The sequence below is a fragment of the Lampetra planeri genome, chromosome 17, assembly GCF_965212315.1.
Source record: "Lampetra planeri chromosome 17, kcLamPlan1.2.h2, whole genome shotgun sequence".
Taxonomy (NCBI): Eukaryota; Metazoa; Chordata; class Hyperoartia; order Petromyzontiformes; family Petromyzontidae; genus Lampetra; species Lampetra planeri.
In genome coordinates, this window is record NC_136123.1 from 1,293,396 (window position 1) to 1,314,271 (window position 20,876).

General features: G+C 51.4%; 1 protein-coding gene and 1 non-coding gene across 2 annotated transcripts in view; both read right to left on the minus strand.

Moving 5' to 3' along the window:
* The window catches only part of LOC144723247 (teashirt homolog 3-like), a 65,480-nt gene that overhangs the window by 16,218 nt on the left and 28,386 nt on the right, over positions 1-20,876 (minus strand). The gene's annotated exons all lie outside the window — the stretch shown is intronic.
* LOC144723426 (U6 spliceosomal RNA) lies at positions 14,861-14,963 on the minus strand. The gene has a single exon (XR_013586178.1). It is a non-coding gene; the product is annotated as a U6 spliceosomal RNA (small nuclear RNA).

Here is a 20,876-nt window from a genome sequence, read left to right on the forward strand (position 1 = left end):
ACACGGGGAGAGAGAGAGAGAGAGTGGGGAGAGAGAGTGGGGAGAGTGAACTAGGAGAGGAGACACGGGGAGAGTAGACATGGGGAGACAAGACAAAACACGAGGCCGGCGAAACACAGCGAGCGATGGAGACAGAGAGAGAGAGAGAAGGAGAGAGAGAGAGCGAGGGCGACGATGGGAGCGAGCGAGAGAGAGAGCGCGCGCGAGAAGAGAACGACTGACTCGTGCAAATGAAGAACTACAGGGGGCTGCCGATTGCATTGGAAGCGACTGGCCCGACCAAAGCAGCAGGAAGCGTCGCTCTGCCGAGTGTTAATTTGCTGCTGCACGGCGAATCGCATGGCCCCCCCCTCCCCCTGCATCCGACCCCTCATCCCCTCGCACCCCCCCTCCTCCTCCTCCTGCCCCCACTTCGGCTGAGCCCCGCCTCCCCAACTACTACCCCCCGCTGGCCTAACCCCACTCCTGCCTTCTTTTAATTCCAGACACTTGCAGTTGGTTGACAAAAAAAAAGAAAGAATATATAAATAAATCAAATGGGGGCGAGCGGGGGGCGATGAAGTGGGGGACGAGGGTGGGGGGGGTGTTGCAATGTTAATGCGAGTTATTTCATTATTTGTCTGTCTGTCTACGCGCACGCGTGTGCGCGCGTGTGTGTGTGTCATCGCACCGGGCACGTTTCACTTGCGAACTAATAAAACACACAGCCAAACAAAGTGAGGAGTTAATTCCGAACTGTCTCGCGAGTGTCGCAAACTGATAACTCACGCACGCGCGCACTCACATGGGAATTGTATTTTCTTCTTCTTCTTCTTTAAGAAGCTCAATTTATTGAGAGTGCTTGGGTCATCGGCGCTGCATGTCGTGAGTGGTTTAGCCGCACGCGGATTGGCTCCGGGCTCCAGAGGAAGGCCGTTCCGCGGCGATTTTGAAACAACGGGGAAAATTTCTGAAATCTCTCACTCGCCCCCCTGCCCCCCACTGGGTAGACTTTGTTTTGCCACGCAGCAGTATACGCATAGGTTCAACCACAGGTAAGTCGATCGGCACGTCCCGTGTTGATGTTCGTGGGTGGCACTCCCTCATCTCTTCCAAGACGTCCGTCTGGCCGGCGTGGAAGAGTAGACCAAGTACCCTACAGAAGGGGCTCTCCAGAGCGGCCTCTCGCCGAGGCCGCGTCAAACACAATAATTGCAGGGCTGCGCTTTTAACCCTTCAAGAATCGATCTTTGGCGATCACCACGAACGAGGTCTCCATCATCACCAACAAGGGAGTGATGATGACCCCAGGATTTGCGATGATCGAGGTGAAACTCGATATAAAAATTGAACATCTTTGCGCGTGTGTGTATGTTTCTTTGTATGTGTGTATGTATGTGTGTGTGTACGTGTGTATGTATCTGGAAGATCTGGACACATTCCCATCAGTGAGCTCCTCCGGCAAGCAAGGCTGCGTTGGCTGGGTCATGTAGCCCGCATGCCCAGCCACCGCATGCCTAAACAGCTATTGTTCGGCCGGATCGAGGGGGGCTAAACGGGCGCAGCACGGGCTAGAGAAGAGACGGAGTGATGTGGTACAGGAGGACGTGGAGCTGAGTGGACTTGCCGATGACTGGTACCAGCGGTGTCAAGATCGGCCTCAGTGGAGGAGGCTCGTGAAGGACGCTGCTACTGGGCAGTTGGAGGCATTTGCCCTCCAACAACAATGGAGAGCGGAGAAGCGACGCTCACAACAACGAGCGGAGCGCCGGGTGGCTAAAGCACAACAAGTTGGCATAGTAGGGGGCACAGGTGGTGCATCAGTCATCTCAGTAATCTCAGTCAGTCGACCCGTGGCACCTGGGTCTGCCCGTGACATCATGCCAGCGGGCGTTCGACACTTCACGTGGCCTTAAGGTGCACATGGCCTGGCACAAGCGTCGTGGTGACGTTACCGCCACTTAGTGGCGAATGGCCGTTGTTGTGTGTTTGTATGTTTGTGTTACGGTCGGGATCTTAGCATTGATGCACTAACAACTACGGTACGCACACAGACCAAGATCTCCCCGCCCTATAGTCTGTAACAGACTGTTGGGGCAAGTGCTGTTAGCGAGCACCTGTGGAGGCCGGCACAGCACACGAGGGTGGTGAGTGGCCAGCAGCACGCCCGGCCGCCTTTGGGGCAACACCCACACACACACAACAAACACACACACAACACACACAACACACACACAGAGTCAACAGGCACGCCGCCTTCACCAACGAACAGACAAACACACGCGTGCACCCACGCGCGCGCTTACACGGGATTACGCGGTAGCTAATGGAATATGTGGATCAATGTTGGGATATTCTGCGGATATTCTGATCAATTTCCCGCACGCAATGAAGCCGCGACCCAATTAATCTCCGCTCTGCCGAGCCGTCTCGGGATCTGCTCGTCCACATTTACTTGGCGATGCGCGGGCGGATCCCGCACAGACGCCCGCTGTGTCGGAGGAGTCTGACGGATCGAGTTCGTGAGAAATGCCACCGTTTGGCATCTGCGACCGCCGTCTCCCGTAGCGATCGTGAGCTCTCAATTCGAGGGGGAGACGGCTGCGGTGCCACTCTGCGGACGCGTCGCCCGACAGACACGCAGGCAGGTAGAGAGGTAGGCAGGCAGGTAGAGAGGTAGGCAGGCAGGTAGACAGAAGGAGAGACAAAGAGAGAGAGGGGAGGGAGAAAGCGATACAGCTCTGTAATTAAAATTAGCAACAACTTCTTCCAAGTTTGTGCGAGTCGGCGCGCTACGTTGTTGATGATGTTGATTGGAACTCGCGACGGGAGAACTGGCGTGGAAGCAACAGCGGAGGAGCAGAAGCAGCAGGCGCGAACGTGCGTCATCGCTTGTGTAAATGAAGTGATAATGGTGTCAGTCACTCTCCACGTTTTATAACACGAAAGAGAGAGAGAGAGCGGCTGATGTCTCCCAAGCCACGCATTATCTTCTGTTTTCCCTCTCTCTCTCTCTCGCCTCCTCCTGATTTTGCTCGCCCCTCCGCCATCATCACCATCATCATCACCACCACCACCACCCACGTCTCTCTCTCTGTCTCTCTCACTATCGTTAATACAACCTGGTATCCACAAAGGCATCAGCTGAAGGCTAAATTAACCTCTTTCGTCTATTCCCCAGCATCAGATTTGCACCGATTTCTATCGGCCTTGCTTCCCGCGAGAGTTCGAGGGGGAGGGGGGGCTGGGATGTGGGTAGCAGTGGTAGCGGTGTTAACGCTGCCACTTCTGAGATCACAGAAATGTACTCCCTCCCTCCCTCCCCATCATCTCACTCATTCACTCCTCTCGTTGCACATTGCTCGGTAACAGCACATGTCCCACCAGTCTGAAGAGGCTATATGGGGAAACGTTGTCTTTGTGATAGGTGTGCAAAGTGTATGCGTGCGTGGGAGCGGGTTTGTGTGCGATACATTTTGTGTGGCATTTTGTGCGTGTGAGTGACATAGTTCGATTCCCGCTCACGGACACCACCAGTGGCGATTATTTGAACCGGTCCTGGGCCTCCCCTAGGTCGACTCAACCTCAAATGAGCACCTGGTGCGGTGTGTAAACATCGCCACTGGGAAGACAAAGGCGGCCGGGCGTGATGCTGGCCACCCACCCCCTTGCGTGCCGTACTGGCCTTCATAGGTGCTCGCTAACAGCACTTGCCCCAACAGTCTGTTAAGTATATACGGGGGGTCTTTGTCTTTTTCTTTTTGTGTCCTTTGTACGGAGGAGGATCTTGAAGGACGCCCCTGATCAGTTGGAGGCAGTCGCCCTTCAGCAACAATGGAGGGCAGAGAAGCGACGCTCACAACAACGAGCGGAGCGCCGCGCGGCTAAAACGCAGCAAGTTGGCACGGCAAGGGGCACAGGTGGTGCATCTGGCAGTCATCTCAGTCAAGCGATCCATGGCGCCTGGGTCTGTCCTGTGACGTTCTGCCAACAGAGAGCCTTCAAAACTTCACGTGGCCTCGGAGTGCACCTAGCCTGGCACAAGCGCCGTGGTGACGTCACCTCCACTTAGTCGCGAATGGCGGCTGTTGTTGTTGTCGTGTGCTTTGTGAGCGCATGTTCGCGTGTAAGGCACGCGTCTGCGTGCACACGGATGCCAGAGCGAGAGCGTGTGTTGCTGTGCATGCGTGCGGGTGCATGCGTCTGCGTGCGAGTCAGAGATGTGCGCGACTGTCAGTGTGCGAGCACGAATGAGGAACCATTAGAGCACGCGTTTGAGTGTGAGCGAGATCGGGAGAATCGAAAGTCAAAACTCAAGTTCGAGTGTGAGTGACGGAGGTTTTGTTTGTGATGTTCTGTCTGGGCGCGGCTTTGACGACGCGACTCGCCCCGTTGCCAACAACCAACACGGGTCTGTGTGTGTGAGCGACGCAACACCAATGACGATAATTATCAATGCCACTTGCCACAACAGTCTGTCAAGGCTATACGGGAGACCTTTGTCTATGTGCGATTGTTAATAGCGTGGTCGCTGATAGCACTTGCCCCAATGGTTTGTCAAGGCTACATGGGACGCCTTTGCTTGGGTGGACAGGTGGTGCAGTGGTCAGCTCGCTGCGCGGCAATCTCGGGCGGTCCGAGTTCAATTCCCGCTCACGGCCACCACCAACAACAGTGGCGATTATATGAACTGGTCCTGGGCCTCAAATTAATATCTGGAGTGGTGTGTAAACATTGCCACGGGAGAAGACAAAGGCGGCCGGGCGTGGTGTCGACCACCCACCCCCTCGTGTGCCGCGTCGGCCTTCATAGGTGCTCGCAAACAGCACTTGCCCCGACAGTCTGTGAAGGCTATGCGGGGGATCTTTGTGAGCTTGATATTCGCGTGAGCGTGGGTCTATGAGAGACGGCGTGTGTCATTGCCGAGTGAGTGAGCGAGAGTTTGGCGCGTGAGTGATTGACGGCTTGCTTTTGTGTGTACGACCGTGTGAGTGAGTGAGTACATGTCTGTGAGAGTATGTCAGTGTGTTTACGTATGTATGATTGAGTGAGTGAGTGGATGGGTGTGTGTGTGAGAGAGAGAGAGCGTGAGTCACACATTGCGTGTGACCGTGAGCTTAGTGAGTGAGTGAGATCCTGGCGGAGACCCGAGTTCGATTCCCGCTCACCGACATTAACATCGTGCGAATCTCCTAGGTCGACTCAGCCTCAAATAAGTATCTGGTGCAGTGTGTATTAAACATCAGCACCGGCAGCTTGTATATATCACCTATGCCGCTTGCCTATGCGCGTGTGAGTAAGATGTCCCGTGCGCGTGAGTGGCAGTGTCTGGAGCGGTAGTGTAGCGATTAGCACGCTGCGCTACGAACCCGGCTAGCCCAGTTCAATTGCCGCTCACGGCCAACACCGCCAACGGAAATCTGAACCGGTCCTGGGCCTCCCCTAGGTCGACTCAACCTCCAATGAGTATCTTGTGCGGTGTGAAAACATCGCCCCTAAGGGAGACAAAGGCGGCCCGGCGTGGTTGCAGGCCACCCGCGTGTGCCGTGCCTGGGCCTCGTAGCTGCTACTCGTGAACATCACTTGGCCCCAACAGTCTGTTGAGGCTACGCGGAGCGAATCTTTGTCTTTGTGAGTGACAGTAAGTGAGAGAGCGTGAGTGAGTGTGTGTGTGTGGTCCGTGCGCGTGCACGCGCGCGCGCGTCGCTCATCGCTCGACACATTCAACCCGCGGAGCAGCGTCAATTACGTGCGTCACAAAGAGCGCGCGAGGAATTAGGAACCCGCTGAGAGGCCTTTAAATGCATCATATTTGCACGCGTTAAAAGCACGGAGCTGATGAAATGAATTCTGGTCATATAACACACACGCGCGCGCACTTACACACACACACACGCGCGCGCGCGCGCACTTACACACACACACACGCGCGCGCGCGCACACGAGAGCGCTCGTGTTCTGAATAGCGGGGCGCTTTCAGATTATAACAAAAAAAATGTGTCCAAAGCGCGTCAATATTCATCACGAGGCGAGATGCTTACCAGGCATTCCCATTGTCGTAACCTAGTTCACTAATGGATGTTTTCATTTTAATTCATAATTTATTTATTTTTCCACGAGATGTGGCCGTGACTATGATGATGGGCAGCATCGCCCCCCCCACCCTCCTTCGACCCCCCCCCCTCACTCATCACCCCCCAGCACCACCCACCAACCAACCACTCCACCCCCCACCACCACTCGCCCCCCCACCCACCTCCACCCCCACCTCCACCCGCTCCATCCAGCCGCGTGGGAGCTGCTGCTAAGCAGCTGCTTGGGTCCTATCTTTTTAATTATCTATCCTCGACCTGATTAATTATTCCTTTCGAATGACAATAGCGCGCCTCTGTGTGTGTGTGCGGTACGTGTTGCGGTGGAGACATCCACGTATACCTGCCCCGGGCCCGCCACTCGCACATGCACACTGGAGTACGCACACCCAGACGACACAAGCAGACACCCAACAGCCTCAACAGACGTTGATGCACGCGTGCATGCATATTGTGTTCTATTGCCAAACGCCATCAATGTCGAGGACCTGCTGCTGCTTCTGTGTTTCCTCCTCTGTTGAAGGAGCGCAGACTGGAGACCACAGTCCGATTGCTCCGTGGTTCATAGTTGTGAGTTGCTTGCCCACAAATCTATGGTTCGTCATTCATGTACGAGTCACTATGCATCTATACGAGTCGCCACGAGGCTCGGTGTATCGATGAAGGACAACACGGCACCCGACCGCCTTTGTCTCTCGAGTGGCGATGTTTTACACACCGCAACCAGGTACTCGTTTGGGTCTGAGTCGACTTAGGGGAGACCCAGGACCGGTTCAAATATTCGCCACTGTTAATGGTTGTGAGCGAGAATCTAACTCGGGTCGTCGGGTTCGTAGCGCAGCGCGCTAACCACTACACGACTGCTCCCCATACACAAAGACAAAGATCCCCCATATAGCCTTTTACACAACTGTTGGGGCAAGTGCTGCTAGCGAGCACCAATGAAGGCCGGCACGGCACACTAGGGGGTGGGTGGCCAGCACCACGCCCGGCCGCCTTTGTCTCCCAAGTGGCGATGTTTACACACCGCACTTGGTACTCATTTGAGGCCGAGTCGACCTAGAGGATGCCCAGGACCGGTTCAGATAATCGTCACTGGCGTTGGCCATGAGCGGGAATCAAACTCGGGTCGCCGGGTTCGTAGCGCAGCGCGCTAATCGCTCCATCACCGCTCCCCACTACACATACACAAACACACGCGTACACGCACACACTGCTCCCTCTTGAGCCCCGTGTCGGGATGATTGACAGCTCTTCAACCGCGGTAAAGCAAACAGCTGCTGCTACCGTTGCCTAGCGACCCATCACACGATGAGGCGGCTCGCTCGTGGATGAGCGATACCCTGCGCTCGAGTCCCACACACACCCGGGTTCGATTCCCGAACGAGGGCCACCCACCCGGGTTCAATCCCTGACCGACCATCATCATCATCGTCTTCTCCATCGCTTCGTGTTGTTGGTAGTGATAGTATTGTGGTTGTGCTGTGATAGTGATGTTGGTGGCGGTGGGTAGCAGTGGCAGTGACATTGGTGGTGGTGGTTGTGGCAATGCTGGTGATGTTGGTGATCGCGTCGGTGGCGATGGTTTATCGGGGGGGGGGGGGGGGTTGTCTTCCGACACGAGCCCAGGCAGTCTTTGCGACGACTGAAACCATCCCAATGTGGCAGTGAGCTCTTGTGAACACGCCTCGAGACTCAAGTCGAGCTTCCGCAGAATGAAGTGGACAGTATAATCATTGGCACCACTATCACCACCACCACCGCAATCAGCACTCCAGAATTTTTGTACACAAATTACGTGCTATGAAGTAGGGCCATTTCCCGTCACCTATTACACCATTATTATTGTGTTATTGTTGTTATTATGCTGACATCTTCAATCATTGATTACGTTTGTTGAGTCAGCTGGCCAGGATGGGGCAAACCTCGCGCCAACTTGTCACCCATGCATCTGCAGAGTGGCACGGACTCACAAGTGCGACAAACCTAACATTACAACTCACAATAACATCTTTAAGAACTCTAATTACGAGACAAACAGCATTGTTTATTCAATTACAAAGAATAATTAAAATAGCATTAAAAAAGTAAGATCTCATCAACGTGTATGAGCAACGCGCACAACCTTTGGACGAGACAATCCATCTGTCCATCCGTCGCTCCGTCCCCAGCCAGCCAGCCAGCGAAACTTTCTGCAGTAAGACCGCGGTTTACGTCGGGGTTGCGTTCCGAAAAGGTGGAGGGAGTAGCGACGGATATCGAGACAGGACGGGTGACGCTCAGCGACGTAAGTTTGTAGCGTTGGAGGCGACGCAAATCCGCGAAGTAGTGGCATGAATACAGTCACGACGTAGTTGCGAAACGACGTTAAGGGGGAGACCTAAATCGGGGTATTGCTCTGCATATATACACACACACAAAGCAATATTAAATATCTTCTTGGTTCTTTCGGTAAAGTCACGTAGAAGAGAAATAATAAAATAATAAAAATAAAACATAATAAAATACAATTCTCACGACGTTTCGGCCACAACGCAAGCAGCCGTCCTTGAAACGTCGTGAGAATTGTATTTTATTATGTTAAATTTTTTATTATTTTATTATTTCCCTTCTACGTGACTTTACAGAAAGAACCAAGAAGATGAATCCCTGCAGTCACGAAAACTTTAAATCGAAATATTAAATATGTATATATAATATCACGTGATAATCGACAGCAAAAAAAAACCTCAAGCAATTAATGAAGTAAAGAGAAGCGGAGATCATTGACGGCCACAAGACCAGAAGGTTTGATCGCTGCGACTCGAAACGTCTCCCGTGTCAGTGTTTTTTGTTTTATATTCTTAGGTTTTTTCGGTAAAGTCAGGTAGGTAAAAAAAATAAATTAATAAACGTAAAATAAAAATAAAATAAAAATCACGACGTTTCGGAGGCAACACAAGCTTCCGTCTTCAGGTGGAACCGTCACAGCACGATCGCTGTATCAAGTGAGAGAAATGTGTTGCCTCCGAAACGTCGTGATTTTTATTTTATTTTTATTTTACTTTTACTTTTATTAATTTTAATTTTTCACCTACGTGACTTTACCGAAAAAAACCTAAGAATATGAATCCTTGCAGTCACGAAAGCTTCAAATATAGAATTTGTTTTGTTAGTTTACGACGACACGCGGCAGCTCACCCCTGGAATCGCGTTCAACTTTAAAAAAATATATATAAACCCACGGTGTCAGCTGACGGATTACGTTTATCGTTCGCGCGTTTGTCTCGATCCCAGCCCTCCAGGCGCGATGATCCACTGCCCGTAAGCGGCGCGCGTAATAGCCCTCCGACGTCGGGCAACGCCGCCAGTGGTTTACGATTAAATTATTCACGGGGCCGTGAGTCGCTTCTTGAAAGGAGAGAGATGCGGGGGGCGGGGGGGAGAACTCGCGCACACACAGGGCCGAGGGTTTGTGTGTGAGTTGTGACACGTGGGGCCCGTGTGCTTGCTGCTGGTGCTGGCTGCTGGTGCTGGTGGTGATGGCTGCTGGTGGTGGTGGTGGCTGCTGCTGCTCCTGGTGCTGGTGGTGGTTGTGGCTGCTGGTGGTGGTGATTGCTGCTACGCTGCTGGTGGTGGTGGTGGTAGCTCATGCTGGTGGTGGTGGTGGTGGTAGCTCATGCTGGTGGTGGTGGTGGTGGTGGCTGCTACTGGTGGTGGTGGTGGTGGCTGCTACGCTGCTGCTGATGGTGGTGGCTGCTCCGCTGCTGGAGGTGTTGCGAGTGGAACTGTAGACCCACAACTGCTGTGGAGGTAGCAGCGAGGGTTGGTGGATCGCTAAAATAAAATAAGAGACAAAGATCCCCCGTATAGCCTCAACGAACTGTTGGGACAAAAGTGCGGTGAGCGAGTAGCACCTATGAAGGCCGCTACGGCACACGAGTAAGGGGGTGTGTGGCCAACACCACGCCGGCCGCCTTTGTCTCCCCCAGTGGTGATGTATACACACTGCAACACGTACTAATTTGAGGCTGAGTCGACATAGGGGAGGCCCAAGACCGGTTCTGATAATCGTCACTGGTGTTGGCCGTGAGCGGGAATCGAACCCGGGTTACCGGGTTCGTAGCGTAGCTAACTGCGACAGCACTGCTCCCACCATACACACACACGCACACACAAACTGGTACACACACGCACACACACATTGGTACACACACGCGCACACACACACTGGTACACACACGCACACACACACGCACACACACACACGCACGCACACACACGCACGCACGCACACGCACGCACGCACACACACGCACGCACGCACACACACACACGCACACACACATTGGTACACACACGCACACACACACGCACACACACGCACGCACACACACGCACGCACACACACGCACGCACGCACACACACGCACACACACACTGGTACACACACGCACACACACACGCACGCACACGCACGCACACATGCACACACACACTGGTACACACATACTGGTACACGCACACATGCACACACACACGCACACACACTGGTACACACACGCACGCACACGCACCCCCCCCCCCGCCCGTGCGTTGTGAGACTTCCTCCCTCGTGGATGGGAGTCGAGGAGGCGCCGTGACCCCCCGTGGTAGTCCAGGCGAAGGCGGCACAACGCAGCGTGGGACTGAGGGCCCGTGGCCTACCCCGTACAGATGGAACAGGTCTGGTGCGGGACGGGGGGAGTGCAACCAGAGTTAGACCCCAGCTCAAGGCCAAAACCAGTGACGATTATCAGGGAGACCGGTCACGGGCCTCGCCAAGGTCGACTCAGCCTCAAATAAGTACCTGTTGCGGTGCGTGGTAAACATCGCAAGTGCTGCTAGCGCTCCTCGCTAACAGCACTCGCCCCAACCGGTCTGTTACAGGCTTTTCTTGGGGAGGGATCTTTGATCAAAGATCTTTGTCCTTGATCTTTGTGTGTGGCTGGTGGAAAGTGGTGTTGGTGACGTGTGGGTGCGTATGTCGAACTTCTTCCACACCGTACGTCGCCAAACGTGATAATCAGAGGCGCGGGTTGCGCGGGGCGGGGATGTTGGGGAAAGGAGGGGTGGGTGGGTGGGGGAGGTGATACATGGCAGTATACAAATCAAGATCAGTCTTCGTTGAGCTGATATGAATTATAGGCGTCTGCGTGCGACATTGCTGTTAAAATGCGCGCTCTTAATTAGGACTAAAATATTACGGAGCGCTCGCTCGCTCGCCTACAGCCGGCTGCATCTTGCGAACATTGTTGAGTTTAACATTTAAACATTAATAATTATATATGCAAAGGTAAAGGTGCAATTGCCCTGGAGCATGTCCTTGCCCTTGCCTTCCCCGAGCCGCTCTATCGCGGAGCGCGAGAGACGTGTGAGAGAGAGAGAGAGATGGTTTACTGATGTGCCGTGCTCTCGCTACGTACGCGCTCTGGCCGCAGACTTCTCGCCCGAGGCGGGCAGGATACCCACACTTCACCCCACCATCCTCACCGACAGCACCGCGCGCGCGACGTGGTCTGACCATCCATCCATTCACTGCTGAGTGGACAAGGGGGTGGTGGAGGGGGAACGGGGGATAGGGGGATGGATGGGGGGGGGGCTACTCTGTGCGCTCCCCATGCGCGGAAGTGATCATCGTGACCCCCCCCCCCCGGCAAGCACGACCCCCCCCCCCCGCCCTCTTACCCCCAACCCCCCAAGAGGTAAAAACATCTAACTCGACCCTCCAGAGAACGGTGGAGGGGGAGGGGGGATGCGTCAGCTGGCTCATTAGTGAATCCCCCCCCCCCAGACAAAAATCCCCCGTATAGCCTTGAGAGACTGTTGGGGCAAGTGCTGTTCACGAGCCGCGCTTATGAAGGGCGGCGCAGAACACGAGGTGGTGGGTGGCCAGCACCACGCACGGCATCACAGAAGAGTGGCGAGTAGGCGACTGACCGACTGTTGCTTCACTCTAAAATGTATCAGTTGAATTGGTGAGTGGGTGGCTGGGTGAATGAGTGAGTGCCTGGGTTGGTGAGTGAGTAGGTGGGTGAGTGAGTAACTCGGTGAGTAATTGAGTGAGTGAGTGGGTGACTGGGTGAGTAGTTGACTGAGTGAGTGACTTAGTGAGTGAGTGACTGGGTGAGTGAGTGACTGGGTGAGTGAGTGACTGGGTAAGTGAGTGACTAAGTGAGTGACTAAGTGAGTGAGTGAGTGACTGGGTGAGTGACTGGGTGTGGTATGCGGTAGTGCAGCGGTTAGCGCGCTGCGCTAAGAACCTGGCAACCCCGGTTCGATTCCCACTCACGGCCACCATCAATGACGATTATCTGAAACCCGGCCAGGGCCTCTCTTAGGTCCACTCAGCCTCCAAATAACACCTGTTGTGTTGTCTAAATATCGTGCCTGGGGAGAGAAAGGTGGCCGGGCGTGGTACTGGCCACCCATCACCTCGCGTGTCGTTCAGGCGTTCGCAGGTGCTACTCACTGATAGATCTTGCCCCAGAAGTCTCAGGCAGCACGGGGGGGGGGGGATCTTTGTCGCGTGTGTGTGAGAGAGAGAAAGCTCCCGCACCCTCAGCGCTATCTCTCGCTCAAAATGCGATTCGAGTATTTTTTTTTTGGTTAAATAAATCAGATTAGGATGAGGGACACTCAAAGATGTATTCCAAAACGATGATTCACCGTTCACAACGTTTGAAATTGCGTGTTACCACGTTGCGTGTGTGTGTCCTGGGCCTCCCCTAGGTCGATTCAGCCTCAAACGAGTACACGATGCGAGTGTGTAAACATCGCCACTGGGGAGACAAAGGCGGCTGTGGTGCTTGTCAGCCACTCCCTCGTGTGCCGTGCGAGCCTTCGTAGGTGCTCACTACCAGCACTTGCCCCAAAAGTCTAATAAAGGCTATACGGGGGATCTTGGCCTTTGGTGCGTGTATTCTCAATGCCATTATTCCACACGATGTGTATAGACTGGCGCATTCAAATTTCTCAATCGGTATACAGCCTTCGGTGTCACGTGCGTAACATGACCATACTTCACCACGCCGGTCGGTGCGCATCGAATAGAGGCAGACATCTGTGATGGGTAAAACATTAAAATTTAAATTAATAAAAGTAAAATAAAAATAAAATAAAAATCACGACGTTTCGGAGGCAACACAAGCTTCCGTCTTCAGGTGGAACCGTCACAGCACGCTTGATGTGTGAAGATATTTTTGTTTTATTTTTATTTTACTTTTATTAATTTTAATTTTAATTTTTTACCTTCGTGACTTTACCGAAAAAACCTAAGAATATGAATACTTGCAGTCACGAAAGCTTCAAATCTAGAATCTGTGATAGGTTTTTAGAATCCGATGAGCTGCGAAGCTCGATTTCCACAGACGTCCAGACCCCCCACGCTCGGATCGGCATTGACGGAAAGTTATGGGAGCATAGGAAGTGCAATACAATAACACTGGTCAACAATTTTTTTTTTTTGGCCTGGACTTTTTGCAGCTGTTTTAGACTAATTCCAGGGTGCTAATTCCAAATCTGATCTCAGATTTGCTCTATGACATCTCATTCTTATGCAATCGGCATACCCCATTTTCATTGAATTTACCCGAAATTAACTCTGTCACTTATGATTGCAAGTTGTTGCGAGTCAGTGACTGCTTTAGTGTTAAAATATGGTGCTGTATTTTAGTATAGTGTGTTTATAATATCATTTTATGTAGATATCCACATTTATTTAATATTTTTCTTCTGCAGTTTTTATTGAAAATGCAATATTTGATATCTCAAAAACCTGATGTGATAGACAAAAACTGATGCCAGATTTGGAATCAGCACCCCAAAACCGTTGGAATACCTTATGTCAGAAAAAGTGTGTTGACCAGTGTAATGGATCATTTTCTGCACTGCCCTAAAATGCCGTCAACAAAACCGAACGGAACAACCCCTTGCATCCGCCCACGGCACGAGACTATGCATGTTGAACTTCTTTCGTACCGTACGTAGCCAACCGTGCTAATCGGAGGTGTGTATGGCGATGGTGGTCGCCCATACAACCACTCTCCAGGCTCAAACCTGCTTAGCGTCCTCACCGAGTCTCGAGACTGATTTTCAACTTAGCGCGTGTCCATAATAAAGGTTTACTTTTTGCGTGAGATCGCGTAAACATAAATGTATCGTTAATCCACCACCACCCGACACAGCCAAATAGTAAGGTTTGTCACGTGAACAAAGCGTGCAAATGATTTACTAGTTCAGCACCACCGGTGTATTGGAGAGTAAACCCGCAACGTTTGCAACTTGAGTCCGACGTTTCGCGGGTTATTACAACCAGCTTCATCAGGCGATTTTGTAAACACAACCGCTTAAGTGTGCTAAGGGGTTGTGCTTTCGCTACGTACGTTGTCCCCACTTGAAGAAGGACGCTTGTGTTGCGCCCGAAACGTCGTGATTTTATTTAGTTGTTTTCATTTATTTTATTTTATTTTTTTACCCACGTGACTTCACCGAAAAAACCCAAAGAGTATGAATCCTTGCAGTCACGAAAGCTTCAAATCTAGAACAAAATCTGCGTTACGTTCAGTTCCTACGTTGCCCGTTCCTCCATACTGATCACCCCGACGCAGTTGTTGCGTGCTGATAATGCACCACGGATCTCCCGTGCACACTGGCTGGGTCAAGTGGCTAGACGGGACTGCATTAGACTTCAAGCAGTGGATAGAGTCGAGGTGCAGGATCGTTGCAAGATCGTTGCGATGGGCTAGACCGTGAAAAGAAACGGCGACTGCTTGGTTGGAGAACGCTTCACGAATTTGCGTGTCATCCTTGCGCAGGGGCCATGCTAATCTTCTCTGTATCGTTCCAATTTTAGTATATGTACTGCCGGAGCAAGTGGTTGGAGAGAGAGAGAGACAAGTGGGACTTCCATCCAGCAGTTGATAGACCATGCCGGGTATTGATGATGAAGATCATGGTGATGGTGATACGAAGAGAACAGCTGTTTAATTGACACGTGAGAGACGTTCGCAAGAACACTGGGATGGATCGAGACACGGCGAGTCCACGCAGGGGGTTTGGTTAGAGGGGACTTGGCAGTGAGGAGGTATGGGGGCGGGGGTGGTGGAGGATTTCATGGAGCAGTGTATCACGTAGGTGTTGTCCTTCCCTGCACCTCCGCTCATCACGGTTCGCTACGTACCGTGCGAAAGAAGTTCAACACACACATCCACGGTGTCTGATAGATCAGCTGTCTGCCCTCTCTAGCAACCGCACGCCTATAATTAGCCCAGCTCTCTCCCTCCCATCCACCCATCCTCCCCCCCCGCAATGTTAACTTGACCAGGGTGTCCTCTTGCTGCACGTGATTAAACAGGCGAGCGTGTCTGTCTGATCTTGGCTGCTGCTGCCGCTGCCGAATGAAGGAGGCTGGAATTAACGCAGCTCACGCGTTCCCCTCCCTCCCCATCTCTGGAGTACAGGGGGGATGACAATTATCTTTTTGATTCTCGCAAAGAGAGAGAGAGAGAGAAAAAAAACTCCGCAATCGTAAAGGCATTGCCATTACTATAATCTAAATTGGCTCTTAAGTCTATAAGTCGTTTGAACTGTGTGGCTCTTATAATTGCCATATCATTAAAAAATATATATCCAAAGAGAGATATATATAGAGAGAAAAAAATAGTTAATCATAAACTTTGCTCTGCCTTTTTATTCTAAGTCGCGATAGCCTACTGCACACCTATACGGCTTTAAATAAATAAATATAACGTTCATAATTAACATAAAACATAGCAGTTATACACAAGCGATTTCAACGTTATTTCACTGATAACACATTTTTTTTTGTATTTCTTTATACACGTGCGTGTGCGTGTGGGAGGGGGGGGGGGGTTCTACGGAGGGGAGGGGAAATGGAGGCGCGTAATGTAGGCATTTGAAAAGGAAATTAAAACCGTTGGCATTTGGAGCCGCTACCTTTGTGCGTAATGAGATTTCAGGGGTTTTTTTCTCTTCTCTTCTTCAAATTGCGGGATTATCAAAAAAACATTTCTGAAATGTTAATTCTGTTCCGATATATGTATGCGCGTCGATGTGTGTGTGTGTGTATGTGTAATAAGCGCAGCACTAAGCACACACTACGTGCGCAACTTGTTTCATTTTAGAAGCTGAGGATGGAGTGGAAGGTGCGGGGTTGGGTGGCTAATTGTAAAGGGGTGTAGTCTTAGAAACGTCTATTTATTATAATTACAATACAGCAAAGCATAATATCCACCCCCCATCCTCCTCCACCCCCTCTCCACAACACAGCCTATAACAACTGCGCAATACAGTCAATGCATTGCCACTGATATGTATCATAATAATCATCATCAATGCATTGCCACTGATATGTATCATAATAATCATCATCAATGCATTGCCACTGATATGTATCATAATAATCATCATCAATGCATTGCCACTGATATGTATCATAATAATCATCATCAATGCATTGCCACTGATATGTATCATAATAATCATCATCAATGCATTGCCACTGATATGTATCATAATAATCATCATCAATGCATTGCCACTGATATGTATCATAATAATCATCATCAATGCATTGCCACTGATATGTATCATAATAATCATCATCAATGCATTGCCACTGATATGTATCATAATAATCATCATCAATGCATTGCCACTGATATGTATCATAATAATCATCATCAATGCATTGCCACTGATATGTATCATAATACTCATCATCAATGCATTGCCACTGATATGTATCATAATAATCATCATCAATGCATTGCCACTGATATGTATCATAATAATCATCATCAATGCATTGCCACTGATATGTATCATAATAATCATCATCAATGCATTGCCACTGATATGTATCATAATAATCATCATCAATGCATTGCCACTGATATGTATCATAATAATCATCATCAATGCATTGCCACTGATATGTATCATAATAATCATCATCAATGCATTGCCACTGATATGTATCATAATACTCATCATCAATGCATTGCCACTGATATGTATCATAATAATCATCATAACGATGTTGTAACATCCATACCTCGCCTAGCCGCGTGTGCCAAGCGGGGGGCACGATGCAATAAACAAACAAATAAACCAAACAAAGATATATAAGATATATAAATGAATGAATAGTAACGCTAACAGTCATACTTCACGCCGCCGGCTAGTACACGGTACATTGCAGAGGGTTGGCTCGTCGAGCAGTGGACACCCGTATGCGGAATTCCATCAACGTGTATGTAGGTGGTATGTTGAACTTCTTTCGCGCCGTACGTATCGGGTAAGCAACTTGCAGGTTCTGATTAGGACGTGGACGTAGTCATTACAATGAGCGAGTCGTGATGGGTGGGACACGTGTGCGCACCAGAGTTCTGCGACCCAAGGGAAGAGAAGACATGGAGCGAGACGGCGATAGCGATGGTGAGATTGCAAGGAGTGGTCGTTGGAGCACGTGTCTACGCGGACGAAGTGGAGGACATGAAAGCAGGTGCTAGCGGTGATGATGATAATGATGCGGATGGTGAGGTTGTAAAGAGGGGTCCCCGTTAGAGTGTGGCTGTCGACTGTTTCAAACCCAACCGTGGGGCTTGCAGAGGGAAGGAAGCGATGGCGACGGTGTCGTGACGTCGCCGATTCGCTCTGTCACAGAAGACGCACCAACTGCCTGGACCCTCTACTGCACCTGGGCCCACCACTACACCTGGGCCCACCACTACACCTGGGCCGCACCACAGTGCACAGCGAATCGGTCATTCCTTTGTCAAGGCTTAAAACAATTCCACGACTATTTACTGGCATTTAATTATATCTTTGTGTTTTTTTTTCTCTTTCCCTTTAATGCCGCGGGGTTTGTTAAGATTTAAGGACCTCGATCGATAACTCTACGAGCCGAATTACGTGGCCGCCCTAACGAGACAAGACTTGTGTATCGAGCGATTCCCGGGCGATTAATTAATTAATTGTATAACACATTAATTATTGCATTAATTAATTGATTCATCAATTATATATTTTTTCCACGTATTCTTTCGTCGAACGACTCATTGGCGTTCACTGGCATTAGCAGCACGGTTGGCTACGTACGGTGCGATAGAAGTTCAACCTACATACATCTACAGTAAAGTAATCATAATACAATTAATAATCATACTAAATGTACAGCCCCGTGGCAATCCACTGCTGGATGAAGGTCTTTGATCCCCCCGCTGCGCCATACTTCACCACACCGCTCAATAATAGTTCGTGAACGGGCTGCCCACGAGGACCTTCCGTTAGACATCTCACTCGCCACTGACGTCTTGCCCTAGCAGCGGGAATCAAACTCAGCTCACCGGGGTGGTTAAACAGCGCGCTAACCAGTGCCACCGTTCACCACCCAAATAAAATCAGGGATGGCGAATCGGGGCGACCGCCCTGGGCCCCGGGCTTTGGGGGGGGGGCGCATATTCGATGCCACGGTGTCAGATGTAAAACTCCTGGTTTAGTTTGAAAGCGTCGGGGGGCCCACGCGGTGTGGGATTTCCCCCGCCCCTCCCCACCCCTTCCCTATGGACAGTCCTGTTAGCGACCATACTTCACCAAATCTGGCAAATCCGGGCTGGGCGAAAGAATTGTTAACCCCCCGTCGAGAGGACGAGAAAACCCAAGGAGACGGAGCGAAGAAACGAGCTCGTGTGCTGGTTTGTTAGATCGCAGAACCTGTGAGTATGGAGACGACTTTGGAGAGGCTTTCATCGAGCAGTAGGTTGAACATGGATGATGACGATGATGATGGTGAACGTAATATTAGTTCTCCATCGCACGTATTTTTCAGTTGATTCATTCATTGAACGATTCAATTTGGCGCTGTGATCCAAATGAAAGAACCCGAACGAGGCAATGTCCCTGCATCGCACGAGTTCACGTTCAGTCGATTAATTAATCACTCACTTAATCTATCGATGCATTGATCAGTTACTTAATTAATTGCTTACGCTATTGATTCCGTAACTCATTCATAGATTAATTAAATCCTTCGTTGAATGATTAATTGGCGCTGCGAGACAAATGAAGGTTACCTAACGAGGCGACGTTTCCGCGTCCGATGCACCAATGGATCCGACCAACATTCTCAAAAATGTCTCCCATCAACTCATTTAAAAAAATAATCAACTCGTTCATCGAATGATTCATCGGTGCCACTAGGCCCACGGCACCGACGACGACGCGCGACGCCTCCGTGGAAACGGCGCTCGGGAGTGGCGCTAATGAGCGGCGTGACGCCACTCGGGGCCCCCCACGAGAGACGGAATTTCTGCTTAGCCCCCCGAACCTCGCCACCCCCCCTCCCCTCGAAGCGCGAGGTCGTCCTTCGAAGGGGGTCGATCGAGATGGCGGGATCATTCGGCACGATCGTCGCATCAAGTGGCTACTCGGAGTGTGGGAAAGTGCGCAGCGGCAGCCGAAGATACCCTCCAAAACGCGTGAGGTCCATTCGAAAATGTGGAATCGGGAGGGTCGAAGGACCCGGAGAAAAATCCACCATGGAGAGAGAGAGAGAGATGCAACCTCCAAACATACAGACGTCAGGCTCGGGATTGAACCCACGACCTCCTGTATATCGGGCGAGGGAGTTAACATCTCGCCACGGCGGCGCCCAACGCTAATGGGGCTCACGGTGTTGTCCAGAGAAGTCCCACCTCGTGGTCGCTCCCCAGACAGTCACAGCGGCAACTGGCCGCGTGACAAATCTCGGCGTGATCCACCAACCCTGGCTCGTAGGCGGTGCTGCTGTGCTTCGGACGCTATCGAGAAATTGTCTCGGTGTCGCCAAGGAATTCGTAACCCGTGTGTCCTCACACACATCCAGACCTCCTCCTCCCTCGAGCCATTACCGCCCTTCCCCCCCGCACCTCCCTACCCCACAGCCCCCACCCTACTCCCACCACCACCCCCACCTCTCCCCCCACTACTTCACCCCCACCTCGCCGCCACCACTAACTCTTCGCCGTGTCTTCATGCCGAAGCTGGTAATGCGTCCGTGCCACAAGGTGACAACGTTGCCTAAATTATTCATTGATGCGCACGATGAAAGTGCGCGAAGTTAGGGGGGTTGGGGTGGGGGAGGGGCGAGAGGGGAGGGGGGGGCAGGGAAGATTGGTGGTGGTGGTCCCATTTAGACGCAGCACGAATTTCACGCGGAATTGTTGGAAATGAACTCTGCCCCTTCACCCGGAGGTTCGGGTGAAGAGGTTTCACGCGACTGGTGGGATGGGGGGGGGGGCCGTGTCTGTAATGTCCATTTGACCTCTCACGAATAAATACGAATCAGTGGATAAATTAATGAAACATTGCATGGGTGAGGCTGCTCAAAGATATGCTCGAGAAATGTAGCGTGCGTGTTTGTGTGTTCGTGGTGCGTGTCTGTCTGGTCTTGATTTCACGCAATTTACATGGCTCACCACGCAACATCACCACCACACAGAATCAACACCACACAGAATCACCAAACATCACCACCACACAGCAGCCAGCACGGCAACACATGCACCACGCCCGGCCGCCTTTGTCTCCCTATTAATGCCGCGTGCGTTCCGCTACGAACCCGGCGACCAGAGTTCGGCTCACGGTTACCACCAGTGGCGAATATCTGAACCGTTCCTGGGCCTCCCCTAGGCCGACTCAGCCTCAAATGAGTACCTGGTGAGGTGTGTAAACATCGCCACTAGGGAGACAAAGGCGGTCGGGCGTGGTGCTGGCCATCTAACC